This window comes from Hemitrygon akajei, chromosome 31, assembly GCF_048418815.1.
Source record: "Hemitrygon akajei chromosome 31, sHemAka1.3, whole genome shotgun sequence".
Classification (NCBI taxonomy): Eukaryota; Metazoa; Chordata; class Chondrichthyes; order Myliobatiformes; family Dasyatidae; genus Hemitrygon; species Hemitrygon akajei.
This window is the reverse complement of record NC_133154.1, coordinates 6803970-6828849: the sequence shown is the minus strand read 5'-3', so window position 1 is coordinate 6828849 and position 24880 is coordinate 6803970. Positions and strand designations below refer to the sequence as shown.

General features: G+C 36.8%; 1 protein-coding gene across 10 annotated transcripts in view; it reads right to left on the bottom strand.

Annotated features, from left to right (window-relative positions):
* The window catches only part of LOC140718971 (activating transcription factor 7-interacting protein 1-like), a 158406-nt gene that overhangs the window by 123245 nt on the left and 10281 nt on the right, over positions 1 to 24880 (bottom strand). For 9 of the 10 annotated variants that reach the window (XM_073033268.1, XM_073033277.1, XM_073033272.1 and 6 more), the window contains exon 2: positions 2000 to 2048. The gene's annotated coding sequence lies outside the window, so the exon portion shown is untranslated. Of the gene's footprint in view, positions 1 to 1999; positions 2049 to 21533; positions 21775 to 24880 lie in introns of those variants that run through there. The other variant, XM_073033269.1, reaches the window with a different exon arrangement.

The window sequence follows — 24880 nt, the reverse complement described above, 5'->3', positions numbered from 1 at the left end:
CTCACTTTCAAGGAATTATGGATCTGTATTCACAGGTCCCTTCATTCTAACACACACCTCAGTACCCTACTATTCACTGTGCAAGTCTTACTGTTGTTCGTCACTCCAAAGTGCAACACCTCACACTTGTCTGCATAAAATTCTGCCATCTTTCAGTCAATTTTCCTAGCTGGTCCAAATCCTGCTTGTTTTGATAGACTTCCTCATTGTCTACTATGTCCCCAATCTTGGTGGCATCTGCAAATTTGCCAATCCAATTTATCATATTACCATTTGAATCATTAATATAGATGGTAAACAATAATGGATCCAGCACTAATCCCTGCAGGGTACTACTTGTCACTGGCTTCCAGTCAGAAACAATCTACTATCTTCTCTGGCTTCTTAGCCAAGCCAATGCTGAATCCAACTGACTACTTCATTTTGAATGCCAAGCAACCTAACCTCTGGACTAGCATCCCATCCAAGGCCTCAATGACAAATTCACAGAAAGAAAATAGAACTTGGTGCTTAAGTGAAAATCACGTGCCCTCTTTCCCTTTGTCTGATGTCATCATTTTCTTTCTCCTTTTCAGACATTCCTGGAAAAATCTAGGCAAGAATTGAAACAGTGTTTAAAGAGAATCTTACCAAAACAGATTTAGTTCACAGTTAATGAGCGTAACTATTGTTTTTCTCCAGAATTCAAATCTACAGAGATGAACTTCAGCTAAAATCATACGAAGTCAGAACATATCAGGAATTAAACACAAGAAATCATTGATTTTGCTTTATACTTGTGCGCATAACAGCATCCAGAAACCGGATTTTAAAGATGAGATATAGTTATAATCTGAAGTATATGCATGCATTGGGTATTTCATGTATCAGGCTGACAAGCCGCTTTGATGAAGACCAGAACTAAGACTTTTTTTTTAAAAAAGTACTGCACTGTTAGATTCAGAGATTTATTGTATCATGATGCAAAGCTTATTAAATATAGAACACAAGTGGTGCCAAGAAAAGTAAGGATCTTTTTTTTAAAAAATGCATTCATTCCTTCTACGACTAATGTAACTCTTCTGTCCATTAACCACCTGCACCCAATCAGGAAATGCATTTTTATATTTGGTTCATTAAACGAGTTTAAATTATTTTGCAATGACTTCCATTGATTCTTAATTAATGATCTGAACATTTGTTATCAATTCGTCAAAGAATCCTTTTGAATGTCATGGAATACATGGAATTTGGAAATGAAATAAAATAGCGGGAATGAATCTCAACATCTCATCCAATACTTCCATTTCAATTCAGTAAACCAAAATTATCTAATAAAAGTTTCTGTAGGATTCTTCACAACACTGCTTATACTGATGCTGCAATACATCAAGATGGCATTAAATTATGAGATCAAAATCGAGAGAGAAGTGCAGCTGTTGTACAATTAAACATTGTCTGGTTGTCTTAATACGATGTTAACGTTTATTACAGAGCACATTCCGTATGATTGAACACAGTGTCTACAAATAAACACAACGCAAGAATTCGATTTTGATCTGAGTGGTGCTTTCTCGCAATTTTGACCTCAATTTTGCAAAACACAAAAGGAATGTTACCTAAGATTGCTACTCCTAAATCAGGCTATGTGATTCATGCTGTAAACTTGTTGAGATAGAACAGAAAGAGGCTCCAAAATGATGTTCATCATGTCTGGATTCATATAAATCATGGCCAATGGCCAATAGAGTGAAATATCACATTGGTGCAGTAATCCTGGAAGCATATTAAACCATAGACAGGGAAGAAAACAAAATTTCCATACACCCAAGCAGAATATGTGCAACAGCATCATCTTCAATCATAAGACAATTGTTTGCATAATTTGTGAAGGTTCCTTTGTGTCACAGTGGGAGAAAAATGTGACAATCTTTACTTCAAACTAAGGTATTCTTGATTGAGATTGAATTGCTACAACAAAATTAGCTTGTTAACTTGAAATATCAAGCAGCAACCATACCTTTTGATTTATTTCAAGCAGACCATTCAGTGTTTCACTTTGGTCCCTCCTGAAAGAAATTGGAAAATAATCTTAAGACTCTTGCAAACAGCACTTAATGAGCAACATCAAGTAGAGAACAAATTTACAAGACACGTCTTATTAACATAGCAGTGCATTCAGAGTATGTACTTTATGAATTTCTTTCAACCCAGTAACCATTATTAGGGGGTGGTTAATATCAAACTTCACAAAATAATTTAAGGTTTCCAAAATATGAAAAAATGCAAAATGCAGCAGATGCTAAAAGTTTGTAATAAAAACAGAAAATGCTGAAAAAACTCAGGTTAGGTAGCATGTGCAGAAAGGGTAAAAGTTTCAGATATTGAAAATCTGCTTTTCTCCCCACTTGCTCAGTTTTTATTTACAACTTTATTAAATATGGCATTTCAAGTTGTTTTGTTCAATACTGGATAATGGCTAGATTAAGGAGAAAACTTTAAATTACTAGCAACCTTTTTGCTCTTTCCATTGTCAAGAATTTTCAGTAAGCTTTTGGTGCTTCAGGATATCCCTCATAGTCAAATTAATTTATTATGTAGCTCACCGTCAAACATTTTTAGTAAATAGTATTTTAGACTAGAAGATTATTTAAAACTTGGACTACAACAAAACAATCAACTACAGCTGTTACAAATATCAGAATTAATTTAGGTATTTATCACATCAGTAAGAATGAAGGTTTGGGTTTGATTTTTTTGAAACTTACTTCTGAAATATTTTATTGAACCTTACTTCTACTTTACTGAAGTGTGCAATGGTTAAATTGCCCTATGCAGAGGTTTCAGGTGTGCATTTAATCACACAGTACAAGTAGAATAAATATAACTTGCTTTAAAGTTAAGAAAACAAAAAAAAAAGCCTACCGTTTTTATTAAACTGCTAATTGTCAACCAATTGTCTGCTGTATGTTTCCATTTTTCTATCATGGGTATCTTAGAAATCAGTTGTGGTTCAAGAGCTTTTAATATAACCATATAACAATTACAGCACGGAAACAGGCCATCTCGGCACTTCTAGTCCGTGCCGAACGTTTACCCTCACCTAATCCCACTGACCTACACTCAGCCCATAACCCTCCATTCCTTTCCTGTCCATATACCTATCCAATTCTACTTTAAATGACAATACCGAACCTCCCTCTACCACTTTTACTGGAAGCTCGTTCCACACAGCTACCACTCTCTGAGTACAGAAATTTGTCCTCATGTTACCCTTAAACTTTTGCCCCCTAACTCTCAACTCATGTCCTCTTGTTTGAATCTCCCCTACTCTCAATGGAAAAAGCCTATCCACGTCAACTCTATCTATCCCCCTCAATTTTAAATACCTCTATCAAGTCCCCCCCTCAACCTTCTACGCTCCAAAGAATAAAGACCTAACTAACTTGATCAATCTTTCCCTGTAACTTAGGTGCTGAAACCCAGGTAACATTCTAGTAAATCTTCTCTGTACTCTCTCTATTTGGTTGACATCTTTCCTATAATTCGGTGACCAGAACTGTACACAATACTCCAAATTTGGCCTTATCAATGCCTTGTACAATCTTAACATTACATCCCAACTCCTATACTCAATGCTCTGATTTATAAAGGCCAACATACCAAAAGCTTTCTTCACCACCCTATCCACATGAGATCCCACCTTCAGACAATTATGCACCATTATTCCTAGATCACTCTGTTCTACTGCATTTTTCAATGCCCTACCATTTACCATGTATGCCCTATTTGGATTATTCCTACCAAAATGTAGCACTTCACACTTATCAGCATTAAACTCCATCTGCCATGGTTCAGCCCACTCTTCTAACTGGCCTAAATCTCTCTGCAAGCTTTGAAAACCTACTTCATTATCCGCAACGCCACCTACTTTAGTATTATCTGCATACTTACTAATCCAATTTACCACCCCCTCATCCAGATCATTAATGTATATGACAAACAACATTGGACCCAGTACAGATCCCTGAGGCAGACCACTAGTCACCGGCCTCCAACTTGACAAACAGTTATCCACCACTACTCTGTCTTCCATCCAGCCACTGTTGAATCCATTTTACTACTTCATTATTAATACCTGACGATTGAACCTTCCTATCTAACCTTCCATGTGGAATCTTGTCAAAGGCCTTACTGAAGTCCATATAGACAACATCCACTGCTATACCCTTGTCAACTTTCCTCGTAACCTCTTCAAAAAAATTCAATAAGATTTGTCAAACATGACCTTCCACGCACAAATCCATGTTGACTGTTCCTAATCAGACCTTGTCTATCCAGACAATTATATATAACATCTCTAAGAATACTTTCCATTAATTTACCCACCACTGATGTCAAACTGACAGGCCTATAATTGCTCAGTTTACTCTTAGAACCCTTTTTAAACAATGGAACCACATGAGCAATACTCCAATCCTCTGGCACCATCCCCGTTTCTAATGACATTTGAAATATTTCTGTCAGAGCCCCTGCTATTTCTACACTAACCTCCCTCAAGGTCCTAGGGAATATTCTGTCAGGACCCGGAGATTTATATCCACTTTTATATTCCTTAAAAGCACCAGTACTTCCTCCTCTTTAATTGTCATAGTTTCCATAACTTCCCTACTTCTTTCCCTTACCTTACACAATTCAATATCCTTCTCCTTAGTGAATACCGAAGAAATTGTTCAAAATCTCAAAATATTTTCTCCAAAAAATTTCAAAATATTATTCAAAATATGAACTGATAAGACCAACTTAAAGGAACAGTGACTACTTAGCCTTGAGCCTCAAAACTGGAGAGCATGTACAGCTAGAACCAGATCCCATTTGTCAATCACTATTGTTCTCAGAGTCAGAGTCACAGAAAACTACAGTATAGAAACCTATGAAGTGAAATTTGTCTTGTGGCAGCAGGACAGTGCAAAGACACAAAAGTACTACAGATTACCCATGAAGGATTCCACCCACCCTCCTCATAGACTGTTTGTCCCACTCCCATCAGGGAAGAGGCCATGTAGCATCAATGCCAGGGCCACTAGACTCAAAATGCACAGCTTGAAGGGTCGAGGGGCCTACTACATGCTGTATCTCAATAAATAAAGTTACTTTCCCCAAGCAGCACAACTGAGCAACACCTCCACCCACTAACTCCACCACTACTTTATTACTTCCTTTCAGTCACCTTATGTACAGCCTAGTATCACTTTATGCACATATAATTGTATTTATTTATTTATTTTGTGCATTTATCTATCTTTTCTTTTTTTCCTGTGCTGCACCGGATCTAGAGTAACTATTATTTTTTTCTCCTTACACTTGTGTAAAGGAAATGACTAAACAATCTTGAATCTTGAAATAGTGCAAAAAAAAAAGGCACAAGATGGTGTTCATGGACCTTTAGAGAAATCTGAAGCAGAGGTAAAGAAGCTGTTTCTGAATTGTCTCCTGTACCTCCTAGTAATGAGATTAGAGAATGACCTGTATGCTGTGGATTCTTAAATGACAGACGCTGGCTTCTTGAGGCACTACCTCATGAAGATGTCTTCAATGTTAGGTTGTGATGGAGCTGGCTGAGTCTACAAAACCCTGCAATTCTGTGCATTGGAGCCTTTATAGCATGCTGTGATGCATCCAGTCAGAATGCTCTCTGTGGTACAGCTATAGAAATTTGTGAAACCCCCTTTTTACTGGGTTCTCATTAGCCCCTCACTGACAGCCATCCGACTCAGTGGTGAGAAAACCACCTTTCTCTGACTTGGTACATCTAGGGTCACTATGACCTGTGAGGATGGGGTGTCTTGCCCACCCGAACCCCCATCAGTGTGAATACTGTGTAATTTACTAACCCCATGCAATCACCCATCAGCAAGCAATAACTGCATACAACAATAAAGTAAATTTATGAATGTTAACTTAACAGTTATCAAAGAAAAATTTAAACAGAAAGGGCTCATCATAATTAAAAAGTTAAATTTGCACTTATTGGAGCTCATCTTGAAGTTGTTTTTAACTCATGCACTGGACCCTCGGACTGGGTGAAAGTGCACACCGCATTCCGAATGTCACTTGAAATCAATCTCAAACAAACTGGTCTCTCCTCCTTGAAGCCATTCACCTGCACAAAGCACCTTGTGCAACAGGAACAGCATCCTCAGCCATCTTCCCTTGTCTTCTCCCTGCTGCTGCCAAAAAAAAACCTTGACGCATGCCAGTGTCCGTCACAAAAACCTCTCCCAATTTCACCATCCTGATTTGCTGACACAACATTTCCAAGTTGAACAACAAAGCCCTCAGGCAACTCCATTAGTAATAAAAACTTGCCTGGCCATTCAGAACACAGGGCAAGATGGTTGCTATTATGTCCTTTCATAACAATGGTAACTGTTATAAAGTACTTCACTGATGTATTTTGAAAAAAAATACATAGTTACAGAAAATCTATATAAATACAAGTAATAAATCAATGTTTCTTATGAGTGCTCTATTATTCTGTCCATACCACCATCCTGGTTTCAATTATTTTGTTCTTGTCTGGGGTTAATAATTTCCTCTCACCCAAAGACAGAATCCTTACTAAAGGTTTGGGAGGAATATACACAAATTGCCAAGAGGATTTGTTTTATACAATGCTTTCACTGATTAAATAGGGAAATAGTCAAGAGTTCAAAGTAAATTTATTATTAGAGTACATATATGTCACCATATATAACCCTAAGATTCATTTTCTGGTAGGCATACTCAGCAAATCCTAGAAAACAATAGAATCAACAGCAGACTGCGCCCAAAAGGATTAGCAAACAATGTCCAAAAGACAACAAACTATGAATACAAAAGAAAAATTGTAATAATAAATATTGAGAACAGGAAATGGAGAGTCCTTGCAAGTGACTCTATATGGTGTGGGAACAGTTCAGAGATGGGCTGAGTGAAGTTATGCACTCAGGATCAAGAGCCTGATGGTTGAGGGGTAATAACTGTTCCTGAACCTGGCAGCATGAGTCCTGAGACTCCTGCACCTTCCTGATAACAGCAGCGTGATCTGAATGGTGGGGATCCTTCACAATGGATGCTGCACTCTTAGCAAATGTAAGGGAAACAGCTTACCAAGTTAAACAAATCTGGCTTTAAACAAAGGAACGTTTGCCCATCTTTGTATGCAGTTATTCATTGATTCCATTGTGTTTCTTTGTGCTTACTGTGAATGCCCGCATGAAACTAAATCTCAATGCAATATATGGTGATATATACACACATCTATATATAGACACACATACACACTCTCTTTGATAATAAATTTACTTTGAGCTTTGCTGGTCTATTTAAGAGTCAGTTATGGCTGTCTTCAAGGCAGACCATCAGTTGTAGATATTCTGCAGCTCTACTGGCTAGAGCTAACAGGTTGCCTGTGATGTGTTCTCTTCTTTCATAACTTCAACCCTGTTGTTCTATGGCACCATTTTGGAGTAAGTTTAATGGAAGTTAATAAGACATACCAGGCAGAGGTCAGTCCAATGGTCATCAATACTTGTCACAGACAGGTGACAGATCCTTATGGTACTTCTCTCAATTATATAATTCAACAGGTGCCAATGTCGGACCACAGCTTATACCTCAAGGTCCTGACAAAATAGGCTACTGATTGTGACAAAATCATCTTGCTGATCACAAAATGCAAGGATTGCATTTCGAGGGTGAAGTCATCCTGGAGGATCAGTTTGTTGTCCTTCATCTTGGGGGATAGACTTCTCACATGTTGAAGCAGAAATCCCGTCTCATTTAACAGGAAACAAATTCAAAATCCAAAGTCAGATCAATGTCAGCAGATGAGTGGCACTACACTGATAATGCTTATGTTTGCTCACATTTGAAGGCCGAGATCCATATCATTGACTGACCAAGGCATACAAATGAATGGGAAGTTCAACATCTGCAAGACTAAAGCTCCTCTCTCTACCTGTTCCTTGCTGTATTACACGCTGAAAAGAAACAGAAGCAGGCTTCCCATTCCATAGATGCCACATTTCCGCAGTTACATTGACAATGAAATCCACCATCACCAGTGTACCAACACAGTATTTGGTTCACCTAGGAAAATGCACTTTAAAAAATATCAAGACTAGAAACATGATACAAAATTAATCTATCAGGCATCAGTATTTCAAACCTTGAAGTACTTGCTGTTAGTTCAATTCTCAACCATATATCAAGGCACTGGAAAGATTGTCACTGCTAAAAATATTTTCCATCTTCAGTGGAAGGTCAAACAAACCATTCTTTCCCAGCCAACATCCCCAACCTAATTGCACTCAGTTGGCTCTGTTGAGTAGGCCGTGTTTGTGTCACATCACAAAACAAGCTATTCCCGACTGGCACAAACGAGATAACCAGGCAGACGAAATAAATTCAAGGATCTTCTCAAATGCTCCTAGCGAAAACAAGCACAGTAATCCCACTGATTCAGAAATTCATCTAAAACTGTTCAAAGGATGAAAGGACCATTTTGAACCCAAAATGAGCAATATGCGGAGTGTACATAGAAGTCCTAAGTAAATGACCTCAAGCTATCCAACTACCCACTTCATTGGCCACCTTATGCTCCACCAGTCAATGGGTCAATGTTTTCTAGATTAATCACAGAACCCAGGGAGCTAGAAATGGGAGCAAATCATCCATGTACCAAAAGGGTAATCTAAGAAAGAGGATCATATTAAGGGCTCTTTATTTTGACAGTACTCATTAAAGATATTAAAAGATGATTGGATAATCACTCAATTCCTTCAAAATACAAACTCTGTCTTAAATAATCCCACTTGGCTGTACAGAACTCCAGAGATTCACAGAGACATCAAATCCCCCTCTCACTCTTCAAAACTCCTGTAGATACAAGCCTGGACTGTCCAGCCTTGCATTATGAGACCATGAACCCACTCCATGTATTAGCTTTTTCTGAGCATTTCCAATACATTAACATCCTTCCTTATTTAGAAATTTCAATTAATATTACACTGTGTATTGGAGATTCCAAATGAGGCCTCACTTTTGTCCTGTATAACTAAAGTGTAACCTTCCTGTTTCTGTATTTAATTCTCTTGTAGTAACAACATTCTGAAATAAAAATGGAAAAAACTGTAAAGGCTCAATAAATCAGCTGGTGTTTGTGGAAAGAGAAACAGTTAATGTTTCAAGTCAGACACTCAGCCAAAACTGGGCAAGACAGAAAACAAATTAGTTTTCAGTGGCAGAAAAGATGGGAGAGATGGGGAAGATGGGAAAAGAACAGGATGTCTAAATGAGTCAATGTGACAGTCAAAGATAATTAAGCTTCTTTACCTGTATAGGTTGTGAATAGTAAGGTTTGAAACAGGCTCAGCAAAGTGAAAATTTTTTCCCCTTTCCCAGTCACAGTATCCACGTACATAGACAAAAATCTAGTATCAGGACAGACTGAGCTCTGTAACTTCCAACAATTTAAATGAACTGCTTTAAAAAATCCTGTAAAATTTCACGTTTTGCATTATCCCACACAATCTTCCATTTGCTAGATGTTTGCCCACTTATTTAACCTATCCATATCTTTTTGTAGCCCCAAACATCATCTTCACTAATATCTTACCTACCTGCGTCATTTGCAAATTTAACCATCAGATTCACCCAATAAATCACGAGATATGTGAACGTGTTAAATATGCCTGACACTGCTCATTATATCTTGGCAAACAGAAAATTCTATTTATTGAATCTGCTATCAGTTTAGAAAGTTAGTGCTCCAAAATGTCTTTATATATGCAGCACTGATGCATCATGATTGCATGAAACTAGCAAGGAAAATGCTCATTTAAGAAACAGTTGGCAATGCATATCAAATCAGTCAAGTCTAAGACATTAATTAGTGTGCAACTGATCAAGGAACTTAGCTCCACTCTTGGTATGCAAGCATGACTAGCATAAATTATTTTTACAATTATTATATTGCCAATTCTCTTCCATCCCCATTTCCCTCCAATACTTTCTCCAACTACAAAATTTCTCAATGGTGTACAAATACACTCATTGACTGCCATCCATTAAACTGACTGGGTACATTGCCCAAATTGCATGTACTTTAGATTTTTGTTGATTAACTTCCATCATGGGACTTTATAGGGGTTTATGATGTAGACATTAGCCCCCACAGTTACTGCCCACTTGTTTCATAGACTTTAATTTCATCACTTATACTACACAATACAACAATTAGGAGACCAAACCAACCACTGATGTTCTCTATTGCCTAATTTATTGTCCATTTCCAGTATTTTATTCTAGATTTCCAGCTACTGCACTTGATCTGACAATTCGTACATTGCTCTATTCGCATCTCCTTCAGACATATCATCTACAATCAGCAAATCTTCAACTCTCAGTCAGCACCATCAGTTTGTAGCATTCAATCCTCAGTAGCCATCCTAACATTCTTCACAATGCTTCATCTCCTCTGAAAATTGCTTGTTTTCTAACTTTGTCTCATCCCATTTAAAGGTCTTGGTTTGAATGTTAATGCTGTTGTTCTAGCCACATGCTGCCTGACCCAAGTATTTGCAACATGTCGCTTTATTACCATAAAGTAACTGCAATACAGCTAATCATTTCTAACATATTCAACCTTTCCCTATACTGTAACTGAAGTGCCCAAATCCAGGCAACATCTTTGCTAATTTTCTCTATTAATCATTTAATTAATTGAGCTAATTCTTCTAGCATTATCAAATTCAGTTCTGCAGGCATACAATATCCTCAGTGGCTAAGTAAGCCGATGCAAAAAGCAGCTAAACGATGCAGTCCAAAAGAAGACATACTTGACTTTCAATCCAATACAACATAATTTAGTTGAGGGAGTAGCAATAAGGTAGTAAGGCCGCACCGGCTTCTAGATCACAATCAGTTTCTGGTTTAGCTGGAAGGCTATCATTTTCATTTAGGAATAAAAGCTTCTTGGAATATGAGGCAAGATAAATGTGTGACTACCTTCCAGCAAGGTGAATCACAGTAAGAAGTAGATTAGTGAGGCTCAAGAACTGAACACGGTTTCACTAACGTTGTCAGTTCAATATTAACATTTGTGGCATTCTGAAGAAAAAGCCCATCTAGGTTTTCCACGTGGGAAATTATAATTTCCAATACAGCTCTTCTCGGACCCCTCCTCAAATACCAAGTAGCCAAGAAAGCAGCATTTTCAGAGACACTTGAGATTTATAAAAATATTTCTTGGGAGTTAAAGCTGTTATGGCAGAAGATGCAAGATCATTCTTTAATACTTTATAGAAATGAAAATTTCATATAGTATTGCAGGCAAGATTTTTAACTTTATTTTGTAATACAGTTAAAAGTCAAAGAGCTGGGTTCAAAAGCCACATGATCTTGAGACAACGATGAATCGCAGGAAACAATATTTTTACAATCACACTCCATTGCAAGATGCAGCCAGATCATTGAGTAGCAGTATGTGCAGTGCAACTTTATTAAAATAAAATCAGAAGAAAAACAAAATCAAATGGAATATGAAATTACCGACATTAAGGAATAACATGGGGGGGAGGGAAGGAGGGAGTCTCTGGAATCTACATCAATGATCAACCATTAAAAGTGAAATTATGTAACAATGAACATAGCTTTGAACATATGACAATAAAGAAATGGATAATAATGGTCATCAGATTTTTGATTTTAAACATTTTATACACAAAACCTCTCTAAATTTATTTATACTACACATTACCTTTGAGACTAACTTCATCTTATTTTGATCATATGAATGTCTCAGGAGACCAGGACCAGTCATGCATTCATCCCACTTGTTACCTTTGTATTGATCAGTACAAGGTTTAATGTAATTAAAAACTTTTAAAATATCTGATCCATTCATTATCACTCCAGGTCCATGAATTAAACCCAAGTGAAAAACTACTGGGGTTTTCCTATACATGTTTGATAAGAGTACCAGAATATTCAATTACCACAGACGGCAGACATCTAATAATTAAAGACTAACCAATCTAGTAGAATTAATCTTTTGCTAATAAACATATTCATCCAAATAACTTAACAAAACACTGGTTAGAATACACTAGAGAATATTATGTGCAGCTCTCTCGGTCATGAATGCACTGGAGAAAGTAGAGGAAATAATTCACAAGGAGTTTGTATAAATTGGAGGGCTACAGTTTAGGAGAGATTGGATAAGCTGGGGCTCACTTTTTCTGGAGCACGAATCGTGACCTGACAAATATATACCAAATTATGACCACATTTGAGAGATACTTAGATAGACAAGGCAGTGAAGAATACTGCCTTGAATACAGGCATGTAAGATTTCAGTAGATGTGCAAAAGGATCAGCACAAACATGCCCATCTGTTGAACGACTGAGCCTAAACAAAAAAAACTTGTCTAGTAGTCAAAATAGGAGAATAAAGCACAAATATATTTGAGAAAGACCAACTTTAATTTAAAAAAAACAAAATTAAAGTTTCCAGAGATTTGGCAATTTATTATTATTCACAAATATTTGTTCAGGACACAGAAGAAGGAAAAATGCTCATAGGTGTAAATGTGCAAAAGGTAGATGACTTCTGCTTTTGTTTTGTTGGAATTGGATGGACTTCATGTTCTTCAATTCACTTTATTTATTTAGAGATACTGCGCAGAACAGGCCTTTCGAACTGTGTCAACCAACAACTCCCAACTTAACTCTAGCTTAATCACAGGACAATTCACAATAACCAATTACCCTACTAACCGATACATCTTTGGACTGTGGAGGAAACTGGAGGACTCTCAGAAAACTTGTGCATTCCAATGAGGAGGACGTACAGACTCCCTACAGATAACGTCAGAATTGAACTCCAAACTCCAACGTCCCAAGCTGTAATAGCGTGGTGCTAACCTCTAAACTACAGTTTACATTTTTCACCATCCTTTGTCAAAATGTGAACAGACTGTTTGGCTTCAAGATTGACATATAAAAAAACATTTTTTTTACTCCTATACTTCAAAAAGGAATAACCTCTGTGGTCTAGCAATGATTACACTTCCTGTTAAAACTATAAATACTTTTGAAAAATAAGCAAAGTACTGCAAATGACAACTGCTTTACCTCAAAACTGAAAAATCAGTACTTAAAAAGGATAATTTTGTATAAAAAGAATGTTTTCTGAAATCACTGCAAATTCTGCTGCGCAGAGTATCTGAACATGCACACTGCACTAGTCATCTCTCCTCACTTGCTCATAGACTTGACTAGTTTTAGCACTATGTAATACGTAAAAAAGCATGACAAATACAAGAGATGCTAATCAGTATCCGATTGTTGAGCAGTGCCTAATTGATCATGTACCCACAGACTCTGCTCAGTTCCGCAGCATGTGCTGCAACTCCAGTTGCCATCTCTCACGCCCAGCTCAGCTGCACTTCTGCTGCCCCAGGCATTAGTTCCCTTCGTCTCCAGGAGACGGCCGACAGTTGCTAAGCAACCAGGCTAATAATTAGCTCAAAGCAGGCTAAACAACTGGGCAGAATGCCAGTAGTGAACAGAAGAGAATAAAAACACTTCTCCAAATCTATTGGCAGCATAAGTGAACCAACGTCAGTGCCCTCTCCCAAGCCGACATCTCCTGCATTGAGATTCTAATCGACTCCCAAGAGCAAACCATGCAGTTCATATGCCCGACACCAGACTTGCAAAATAAATTTGCAAACTCCACTACAACAAAAAAAACCTGAATGATCTTCTCTGAGAGAGTGTAACTAGCACAGAGATTTAAGGGAATCACAAATCTATGATAATTGAGAATGGTAAATGAGTATGGCACTGAGAATAGAGTCCATTCCATAGAAATACACAGAAGCCAAGTCTAAATGATGAAATGCACCATCTCTCCAATGATCCACTTTTACTCCCCCTGCTTGTCTTGTGACAGTCTACAGTCCCACAATGGCTTGTCAGCCACCCAAGAACAAATGATTCTCAAATGATTCCCAGAGAAGCAAAAAAGAACAGCAAACTTGAAATATAAGCAACTACTGTTTAAAGAGACCTCACTGGAAATAAAAGATTCACTACCCCTTAGGATAAAATGATCCTTAGCTTATGTCCTAAAAGGCCTATTGCTTATTTGCAGACAGATTAACATCAATCTCCATCCATCTTGATAGATGTGGCAATCTTTGAAAGCACTATCACAACATCGTCATGATTGCAATCTTACTTGCTTATCCAATTTGAATATGGAGGACCAGGAAAATAACTTAAGCAAAGATATTGCATTGTTTGTGATATAATAAATCAGTAACTACTACTAGTTTTACATAACAAAAACTGGAAAACAGTTTATTGGGTTTCTGTCTAATCATCAGTGCAAGTTCCTACCATCTTCAAACCAAGAATGGATTTATATGTTTTTATAGGGAATATCATACAAGTGAGAAGTTTAGAAAAAGTGAGCAATATTAAATATTTTACAAAATTAATGATTATGTTGATTGGATTCTAGATCTCCAGATTATTAACCATCATCCAATGCACACTTCTTAGTATATTTCTATTCTATACTTGATCTGCTTCAAGCAGTAAAGGTTAAGTAGGTACCCATTTTGCTACACATCGCCCATGTCCAGACTAGTGCAACCCGAATCAGTGATTCACAATATTGGAAGATCACCAGTTCAATGCAGAGATGCAACTGATGAGCAGAATACCTTCCAGTATTAGTAAACAGAAAAAAGTAAACATTGATACAACTGAAAAATAATGAAATTTACAATCAAACATCAGCTTTCTTGAACACTCAGCTAATATAACTAAAATACCCCGTCTTCAAAATAAGTCATACTAAACTAAGCTCTTTTCAGGTTAATGCAAAGACTATAACTGAGCACCTGGGTTTACATTCCTTACCCCATTATTTCCTCTGCCTCAGAAATTGTAAACATAATACTAGAAAAGTCAAAAACAGTAAAATATCATTAAATCTCATAACATAAGGAAAACCAGAGAGAGCAGTAGTTGTGGTTCAAAAAGGGAGAAGAGTGATATTCAATTTATTTCAATAAAGCAAAAGAAATTCAATACAACTGCTTAAAATGATCTACTTTATCTTATCACCACTTCAATTTTGTACACACTACAGCACCATAATCACAAGCCTAAAATAGTGAAATAACCTCCTTCTAATGCAAGCTTAAGACTTTAAAACTGCTTATTAATGTTTTGAACAAAATCTACTGATATTTAATTAAGAAAAATAAAGGCAACGCCTCACTATCAAAAGTAAACTCAATCTAATAATTACCTAAACATTTTTTTTTAGGTCACTCACTAGATCACTGCACTTCTTGTAAATTCCAGACATCTCTTTGACAGCTGGTTACATAGATTAATTGGAGAAAATGGTTAAGACAGTTTCTGCTCCTGATCACATACTATGATTATGACTGGAAAAATACAGATGTGGAATCAATATTTCCTATTTATTAGGCTGGCTCTATTTCCAGAGCAACTTTATACCTTAGGATTTCATATAAACTTGTTATATCTCTTCTGTAATTTATCTTTGAAGCTGGAGAATGCATTTTGAATTTCCGTATCCCAATCCCTGAAAATTGTATAAAGTTGCATTAAGAATGTAGCATCCCAGATCACCATTCCCAGCCAAATGTTATCTTTCAGCAGAATTAAATGACATTTGACAAATACACAAATTCTTTCCATTAAGAATTATCAACTCTACTCCCTAAATATAATCCCAGTCAAATCCGCAAAAAAGTAAGCAAAACACTAACACTGGGTCATAATTCAATGTGACCTAGTTGAAAAATGAAGTTGAATCTCTTGAGGGTGCTGATGTATACTTCTTACACCAGGATCAAAATGAATCAGGATCATGTTTAATATTACTGGCATACATTGTGAAATTTGTTGTTTTGTGGCTGCAGAAACTGCAATACATAATAACTACAAAGTAATTTACAATAAGTAGATACATAAAAAAATTAAGTAATGCAAAAAGAGAAAAAACTTGAGGTAGTGCTCAAGGGTCCAATGTCCATTCATAAATCTGACAGCAGAGGGGAAGAAGCTGTTCCTGAATCATTGAGTGTGTGCCTTCAGGCTCCTGTACCTCCTCCCTGATGGTAGCAATGTGAAGAGGGCATGACCTGGGTGATGGGGTCCTTAATGATGGATGCTGCCTTTGGGTTATTGTCAGTGTTGATTTTCAGCGATCAAATCTGGTAAGCATAGGCTGAGGAAATCAACAATCCAGTTGCAGAGGGTGTTACAGAGGCCCAGGTTTTGGAGCTTGATGATTAAAAATGAGGGCATGATTATGTTGAATGCTGAGCTGTAATCAATAAACAGCAGTCTGACACAGGTATTCTTATTGTCTAAGTGACCCAAGACCAAGCTGTTAATTGCATAAGATGCAGACCTATTGTGCAATGGGCAAATTGCAGCAGGTCCCAGTCCTCGCTTAGACAGGACGTGATTCTGGCCATGAGCAACCTCTCAAAGTACGTCATCGTAGTAGATGTGAGTGCAACTGGGCGACTGTAATTGAGGCAGTTCACCCTATTCTTCCTGGGTACTGGTATGATTGTTGCCCTTTTGAAACAGGTGAAAACCCCTGACTGCAGCACTGAGACTGAAGATGTCTTTCAACACGAAAGTTGGTTGGCACAGGTTTTCAGTGCCTTCTCAGTTACACCATCAGGCCCTGACGTCTCGTGAGGGTTCACCCTCTTGAAAAATATTTTGTCTCCGAGAAAGAGCTCACAGGGTCACCAGGTTCTGCAGGGATATAGTTTTATTTTCCATTTCAAGTAAACACATCTGGGAATGAGCATTACAGCCAGTCTTGAGGTTAGGTTTTGCTTTGTAGGAAATAATGGCCTGCAAACCATGCCACAGCCGACATGCATCCGATTTCATCCCCAACTTCAATCAAATTATCTCTTTGCTCTTTAAGATAGCCTTCTGTGGGTTCTACCGGGACTCTTTCAATAGTTCTGGATCACAAGTCTTGAATACTACAGACCTAGCCCTCAGCAGATTACTAATCTCCTGGTACAGCCGTGGCTTTCGATTTGGGTATATCTGGCATGCTCTTGAAGGCACACACTCATCCACATAGGTCTGGATGAAGTCCATGTCAACTGTTGCAAATTCATTCAGATTTGAAGATGAATCCCTGAATATTGTCTAGTCCACCAACTCAAAGCAGTCCTCTAAGTGCTCCTTCGCCTCCTGACTATACCTTCTTGGTTCTCACCACTGGTGCCACGAGCTTTAGTCTCTGCCTATACACAAGGAGTAGAAGTACTGCCAGGTGATTGGACTTTCCAAAATATGAGAGTGGGACAGCACGGTATGCATTCTTTGTGGTAGTTGTTCAGAGACTTCTTCAAGCTGAACTGACTGAAAATCCCAGCAATGATAAGGAAGGCATTTGGGTGTGTTGGTTCATGATTGTTGATCACAGTGCTCAGCTCTTCCACTTCCTGCATGACTTTGGCCTGAGGCTACCAAGATGGTGGCAGGAAACTCCATCAGTAGATAAAATTTGACCACTAGATGTTCCAGGTCAGGTGAGCAGAATTAAGACAGAACCACCATAATGAGTTAATCATAAAGCATACTCCAGCTTCTCTACCTTTAAAAGACTGAGATGTCCTGTTTTTGCAGAGAACAGTGAAGCCATCAGAATATCCCTAGTTTGGTTTAGTTAATTGAATCTGCATATATAAACTAAGAATCATGCAAAAATAAACCTTACCACTATCAAGTTCTCAGTGAACATTATATGTAGTGCAAGAATGATGAATATGTTCAATAGTTTGTATTGTTCCCCACTTGTAAACACTACTGTACCACAGTGGCTAAAATAAATTTGAGATTTAAAACTTCAAAAGCATACTATTTGTTTTGGTCTAATCAAGTAAGTTTCCCAAGAAATGAAAAGCAAGCACAACGTCTGAAGAAAATGTATTCCTTTTCCTCAGTTCTTAATATGACAAAGTACATAAACATGCCTGTTAGCCAATTAGTGAATACACTTAAAATACATATTGCATCTTAAATTTGTCAGAAGCTTGTAGAGTATGGCAAGAAATTCAAAGTATGTAATCTTCTATAGTCAAAAGATCTGGCTAACTATGCAATTACAAAATTATTTACAGGAAACTCAGTTCTTTTAGGACATTAATTGCAAGCCCTTCAAAAAATGTTCTCCAAACAACTTAAGTTTCTTTTCTTAGTGTAAAAATAATAAAATCATTACTGACGGCATTTTACTTGTCAATCTATTTGAATCTATTCATTAAATCTATTCCTTTTGCTAGTCAGTATAGAAACCTCATTACTCCAGTATACCCACACGTGAAATTCCAGTTTTATTGTGCATGTGTCTGGCCCATAAGATGATAATCTAGACCTTCGTTTCAGCTCTCCCTTATCCCTGGGCACACAGAATACAAAAGATAAAACACAATGATTGCCCTTTGCTGTACTTTATACACACCCTAAGCAAAAATTATGAAAAATAACTGTACATGAACTATACTCATTAGACAATTTATAGCATAAACATACAATTATTGGTTTTCTCACAAGACCCGATTGTTCAACAATCTTCAAAGCTTCTGGAGTCGAACAGGGAAGTCACTGGGTGAGTTGGCTTGAGAAAGTCAATTGATATTTATCAAAATTAGAGCATTTTACACTCACATGGGTAAAAATCAACACTAGCAACTTTAAATCTCAATTCAAACAAGATGTTAGGTGACTAAAATCTGTGCTTATACTCATCAAGTGAGATGAGTATAATAAATGAGATATTTGTTAATAAACACTTCAGCCAGAGGCAAATCTAGATGTGAAGTTCTGCCTTATGGATGACAAATGCAATTGCAAAGAATGCGATTCCAGAAAACAGGTCATTGTAAAAAATTTAGTAATTTAGCATTTAAAATTTTAGCATTCCAAAAGTACATCTTAAAAAAAAAGGAGCACAAATTCCTAACTCAGAATATCATACAGCCAATCATAACTAACGAAGTACTTGTATCCCACTTGACTGGTCAAAGGTGAGCTCTAGAAAATGTTACCATTTAACCAGTTTTATGGGTTTATTTAAAATCTGATGCCAACATCGATTTTAATACTTGGAAGTGTTAACAGTTATATGTAATCTGCCTCTTAAGTGGATACTGGGGTTAGCTTTCAACAGTACCTGTACAAAAACCTAAGTGTATATTGTCTTTAAACAATAACATCCAGTAAACGTTACAGCTTTAAATAATATCTGACAGATTGCAAAATTATATTGTTATTATGGCATTTTAAATTGAAACATTCCATTAAGGTAAAAGCCTAAAGTAGATAAAAGAAAAGTTGAAGGATTGTATATCATTAATGCTGAATGGATAATGACATTATTTTAAATTGGTATTACTAAACCAAAGTATTATTACGTACCTGTGTTTTTCCAAAAATCAAAAATACTATTGATTTGAAATCAATGGTGAATAAAAATAGAAATGTAATTGTTACTTCGAAATTTCACTTATTCATTACTTTGGACAGCTATCAAAATGCCAATAAATAGGAATCAAAAACACTTTTGTTGTGAAAAATGACAAAAGAAATATCCAACTTTAGCTCCTGATTAGTATTACGGAATATTGCAAGCACTGCATGTGCTTTCTGCAGTAGTTATTCAAATGATTGTGGATAGTGTCAACACGCACTGGAATACAAGATTATGAGTCAACAATGAATTATCATTAAATGAATATTTACCTTACCGTCTTAGCCAAATTTCCCAGTTTCTAAATAATAAAACCAAATGTACTTTATTACAAATCATTCTAGAAGATTCTAAATAGAAATTGACATTTTTAAAATAGTTTCTTAGTGTGTTTTGTTTTGGAATGGAGAATGAAGGAAAGGAAAATTCATTAGCACCATGTTTTTTTAAAAATTGTGTTTGGCTATACCACAAAACATTGGAAAAACAGAAGGCATGTCAAAGGATTCCCTGAAATATTCAAATATAGAGGACGGTTACTAGCAAAAAAAATTTAGTCTATTTAAAAAGAATACAAAAGCAACAATGAGCATTCATAGATGACCAGGCCTTTGTATTATGGATTCGTGCAGCGCATGATGGAAAAACACCACATAGGAAGACTCAAATGAGAAGATCCTGGAGGCTTGAGAGAGATTGCAGCTTTGAAGACTGTGTTGAGGATCTGGCACCAGCATAACCATTATGCAAGATGAAAAGTGAGTGTGTGGTCAACTGGCAAAGTTAGTTTAAGAAAATTACTAACTAAAATATTAATCAAACATTAAAAACTCTGCTATAATATTTAAATACAAGACTTTATTGGTAGCAACATATAATAAAAAGTTAAAACACAAGTCTAAACTAAAATGTGTTAACTACATTGAGAATCAAATTTATTATCATTGGCATATAGTGTGAAATTTGTTCTGCAGCAGCAGTAAACTTCATTACATAACAATGACCATAAATTACAAGTATATATAAAAAATTGAATTAAATTAGTGCAGAAAGAAGGGAAAAGATACAAGGTAGTGCTCATGTGTTCATCGTCCATCCTGATGGAATGAGCAATTTGATGGCGCAAGAAAAGAAGCTCTTCTTGAAACAATGTGTGTCTTCAAGGCTCCTGTACCACCTCCTTAATGGTAGCAATAAGAAGGCATATCCTTGGTGACTTTCACCAACTGCCTTCTTCCCATCACCCATCCCAACCCCTCCCTCTTCAGAATCCTATGATGGCTGCAAAACTATGGGAGAGTATCGTTCATCTATCCGTCATAAAATCAACAGTATTCTTGGTTCTGGAGCTGTCTAGATTTCAAAATTTGCAGAAAATTCCTTTTCAAAATAAACTATTACTGAACAGCCACTCTTGCACCATTCAACACAAAAAGAATACAGCTTTTCCTTGTCTGGTAATGATTGACTAAACCAGTAATTGCCGATCCCCTCACCAGCCTTCCAAGTGGCCACAATTATTACTTACCAGAGAGAAATAATAAGACACTGATGTGCACCAGTTGAGAATGGGTTAAGTCCTGTGAATTCACATAAACACTCAACCACATTAAGCGGTCTTCACTTGATTTTAACAGCCATTTTCATAGTCCCAAATCCTAGAATTTTGATTAAGTAGGCGCTGAATCTCCATTTAGCAGCCATTTTGGTCCTTCAGAAGGGTTCCAGTAGACTAAATTCAAAACAGTTTTTCAAGAAACATCGCAAAAAAATTCATGATATACAATCAGCAGGACATAACTATGTTTAAATTTAAGAGTTTACGCTTAAAATTAACAGAAAAACTCAAAACTCTGAAAAAAACAGAAAAACATTGAAAACAACAGGAGAGAAAAGCTGTCTGATGTTGGTTAGACATAAAAAGCAATAAATATTTAATATTGCTTACCTGCTTATAAAAGTTGATATGTGATATTTGCACTTCCTTAAATAAACCACAGAAACTTGCTCAAGGCATTTTTGCATGAGGGGGAAACAGCCACAACAAATGTCAGCCATTTTGAGGTTGCCGAGACACAGCAGCTGAGGTTACTGTAGCTTCATCCTCACTTACAGTGACTTCTCTACAGAGACTTACTAGAAAATGGTTTCCTACCCTGCATCATCTCCCTTCAATGATTCATTCACTTTAGCTTTGGTGTGGGTGTGAACGTTGGGGCGTGTGTGTATATGTTACACAATATTCTTTGCCTGCTACAGTCAGATAGCTGCAAGCACACAACCACATAACAACAACAGGACTTACCAGCAGACAGCAAGCTCTGATTGTTGGGTGTGCAACTACAGCATAGCAGATGTGTCTAGAGGCGGCCCCACACTGACGTCAACTGCCTGTCAGTCACACTAGGCAATTAGCAAACAGGATTCTACAGTGCAAGTTTACTTGCTGCTTCCTGGCAATCCAGGCCAGAGATTCCAAGATGCCAGAGAGAGCCAGACGGCTATTAGAACCACCAGGCACCAGAGGGAGGGGAAAAACAACAAAAGAAGCCCCACTTCAAGAACATACAGGAGGAAATTGCCAGAATGCAAGATCTGTCTCAGCCCTTGAACCCATTATTTGACTATATCATGAACCACAATATATGAATGACTCCCATCTTTTCCAAATTACTTTTGTCTAAACACTTATTAATTTAAAAGTCAATAATACCAAAATAAACAGGGATCCCCTCCCCCCCCTTGATATCAAATCTCAGATCTTGGCATTTTAAAATTAAACAATTCTAAAAAAAACTTGAGAAATAGAACGTTACCCTGTCAAGGTATTTTGAGGGTCCATCATCAAAGCAAATGACACCCCAACCAACTCAAATCTTATCTACATCATACTCTCATCGCCGGCACAACAATCATTAACATTTTAAATCTAGAAGTTCAAGCTATTAGATTCTCCCTTTCTGTGTTGCATTTTCTTCTTACTGTATGAAGCACACAGCCAGCAGCACAATCTGCTTTTCACTTCACTGGATTTCACTGGTGAGAAAGATCACATTCACAGCACCCCTTAGTTATAACATCTTAACAATTGTGAAATATAGACTCTGGCCAACGTGCATTATCCTCTGTACATGCACGCGTGCTCTTTATATGTGATATTCTTTAAGATATGCATGCACTTTTAAAAGAATAGTCTGTTCAGGTCTACACTACACCTCAAAAGCAAAAAAAAATCAACTTCAGATAGCTTACTGCATCAAAGGCGATACAATAATTTAACGTTTCATTGCAAAATTGGAGACAAACAAACATGGATAATACCACATCAAAAAGGAAAACTGTACTGGGTATGAACTGGAAAGCTGCAAGGTCAACTGAAAGACACTGGTGAAAACACTAAGGTCTTGGGATTTTAGTCATCTGTGTGAGGTAAATGTTGAAATATTATTGATATAATAACTAACGATCACATTTCACAACTACAGATCACCGAGAAATACAAATCTTAAATGAATGTCAAACTGCATTGCCAGTTTTCTATTAGGATAAAATAGATACATATAAAATAAATTTACTCTTTTTATCCTTTGCCTTTTGTAAACAAAAAAACATTGCAAATGATAAGATATTTTTGTTGCAGATTTCTGAAAACTACCAAAAGCTGCACAAACCTTCCCCCCACTGGGCATTTATCTATACCATTGGGAATTTCAAAGTAGAGAATAAAATCTATATTTATTAAACCTACCCATAAAAAATATGCAAGGTATTAGATTCACAGAAAATGAAAAAATGTCCTTCTCTATTATGACACATCACATTGCACACTTTGATTTTAATAGCTTTCCTGTGAGATAATTGTAAGAATAGAGATCCTCTTGCACACTTTTTTTTAAATGTGTGAAGCAGACTAGGTTAAAGTAGGTAGAGAAAGGAAGCATCTAAGGTTCTAAAGAGATTTCTGGTCACATGATTCCAGCTGTTAAACTCTTTGTATAATGGAGGAAGTCAGAGTACCAGCAGAGTGCACAAAATGGCTGCCTTGTCTGCACTGCAGAGAGCTATCTCAGGGGCCCACATCATAAATGGGGAGAGGCCAAACCACCCACTTATTTTATTTTTGGTTAGTCTTGAATTTAATAAACACTTAAGAAAACTAGAATACTCAAGCTCTTCTGTTCCAAAATTTTATTTCACTCAATGCAATTCACAAACTGAATGCAAAAGGATGCATTTAACTGCAGTGTAATCACTATTTCTCCTAACCAGTGGGGAATGCCACAGCAATGAAAGATTTTCATTATTACTACAGAATTAAACTAATACAGGCTTATGCCCACTATTCTATAGCAGAAAAGATTTTGCAAAATTAATCTTCAGCATGCCAACTATCAGCCATTTTCATTGCACAAGTTTAATTAAGGTATTTTGCAAACAACTGTTCAGCATTATATTTTTTTATTTCAAAATGGCACAGCTGTTATATTAGCTATAGTTTGTAAAAACAAACTTAATATTTAAATAGTTGCAGATTAATGCAGTCCATTAATGCCGTCGACAGTTGTAAATATCAAATAAACTCAAACCCAAAAGGGGCCTCTAGAAATAGAAACACTCCATGTCAATTGTTTCAATGAGACGCCGACAACTAAATGTGCATTATTGAGTAACTTGACTGTATACTTGACACATATTATTTTAATGAGTAAATATTGTAAAAAAGACAATCATACAAATCAAAAATTAAAAGAAACAAGTTAATTTGTAATTGATCATTTCAGAAGACGCAAGTGTCACAGAGAAATTTATTGCTCATTCTTACGTGACTTTGAGAGGGTAGCTAAGTCATCTTCTTGAACTAGTTCTGGTGAAGGTATTCCCTATGCTGCGGGGGGGGGGGGGGAGGGGCGGGGGCTCATGGTCCATGATTTTGACTTGAAGGAACACATTTCCAAGGCACTACACTTCTCCCTAATTTTTCCTGATAGTGGAATCCAGAAAGAACCCTACATCTTTTGGTTGAATCTTGAAATTTAATCGACCAGAAGTTAGTTTTTCAGTCACTTGGTCTAATCACACAGCGTGGAAACAGATGAGCAATGTATTCATCAGGTTCTCAAATTTTGTAACTGTCATTTAATGGAAAGAAGTGGATTTTAATGTGTAGGCACCACTTGTGTAATCATCTTTAGCTTTAATGACCAAGAACAAATTTCTATTCAATCAAATAGTGCTAGTCTTTTGTGTAATTTTTAATGTTATTCCCAGATTGTATCATTTCCTCTAACCCATTTA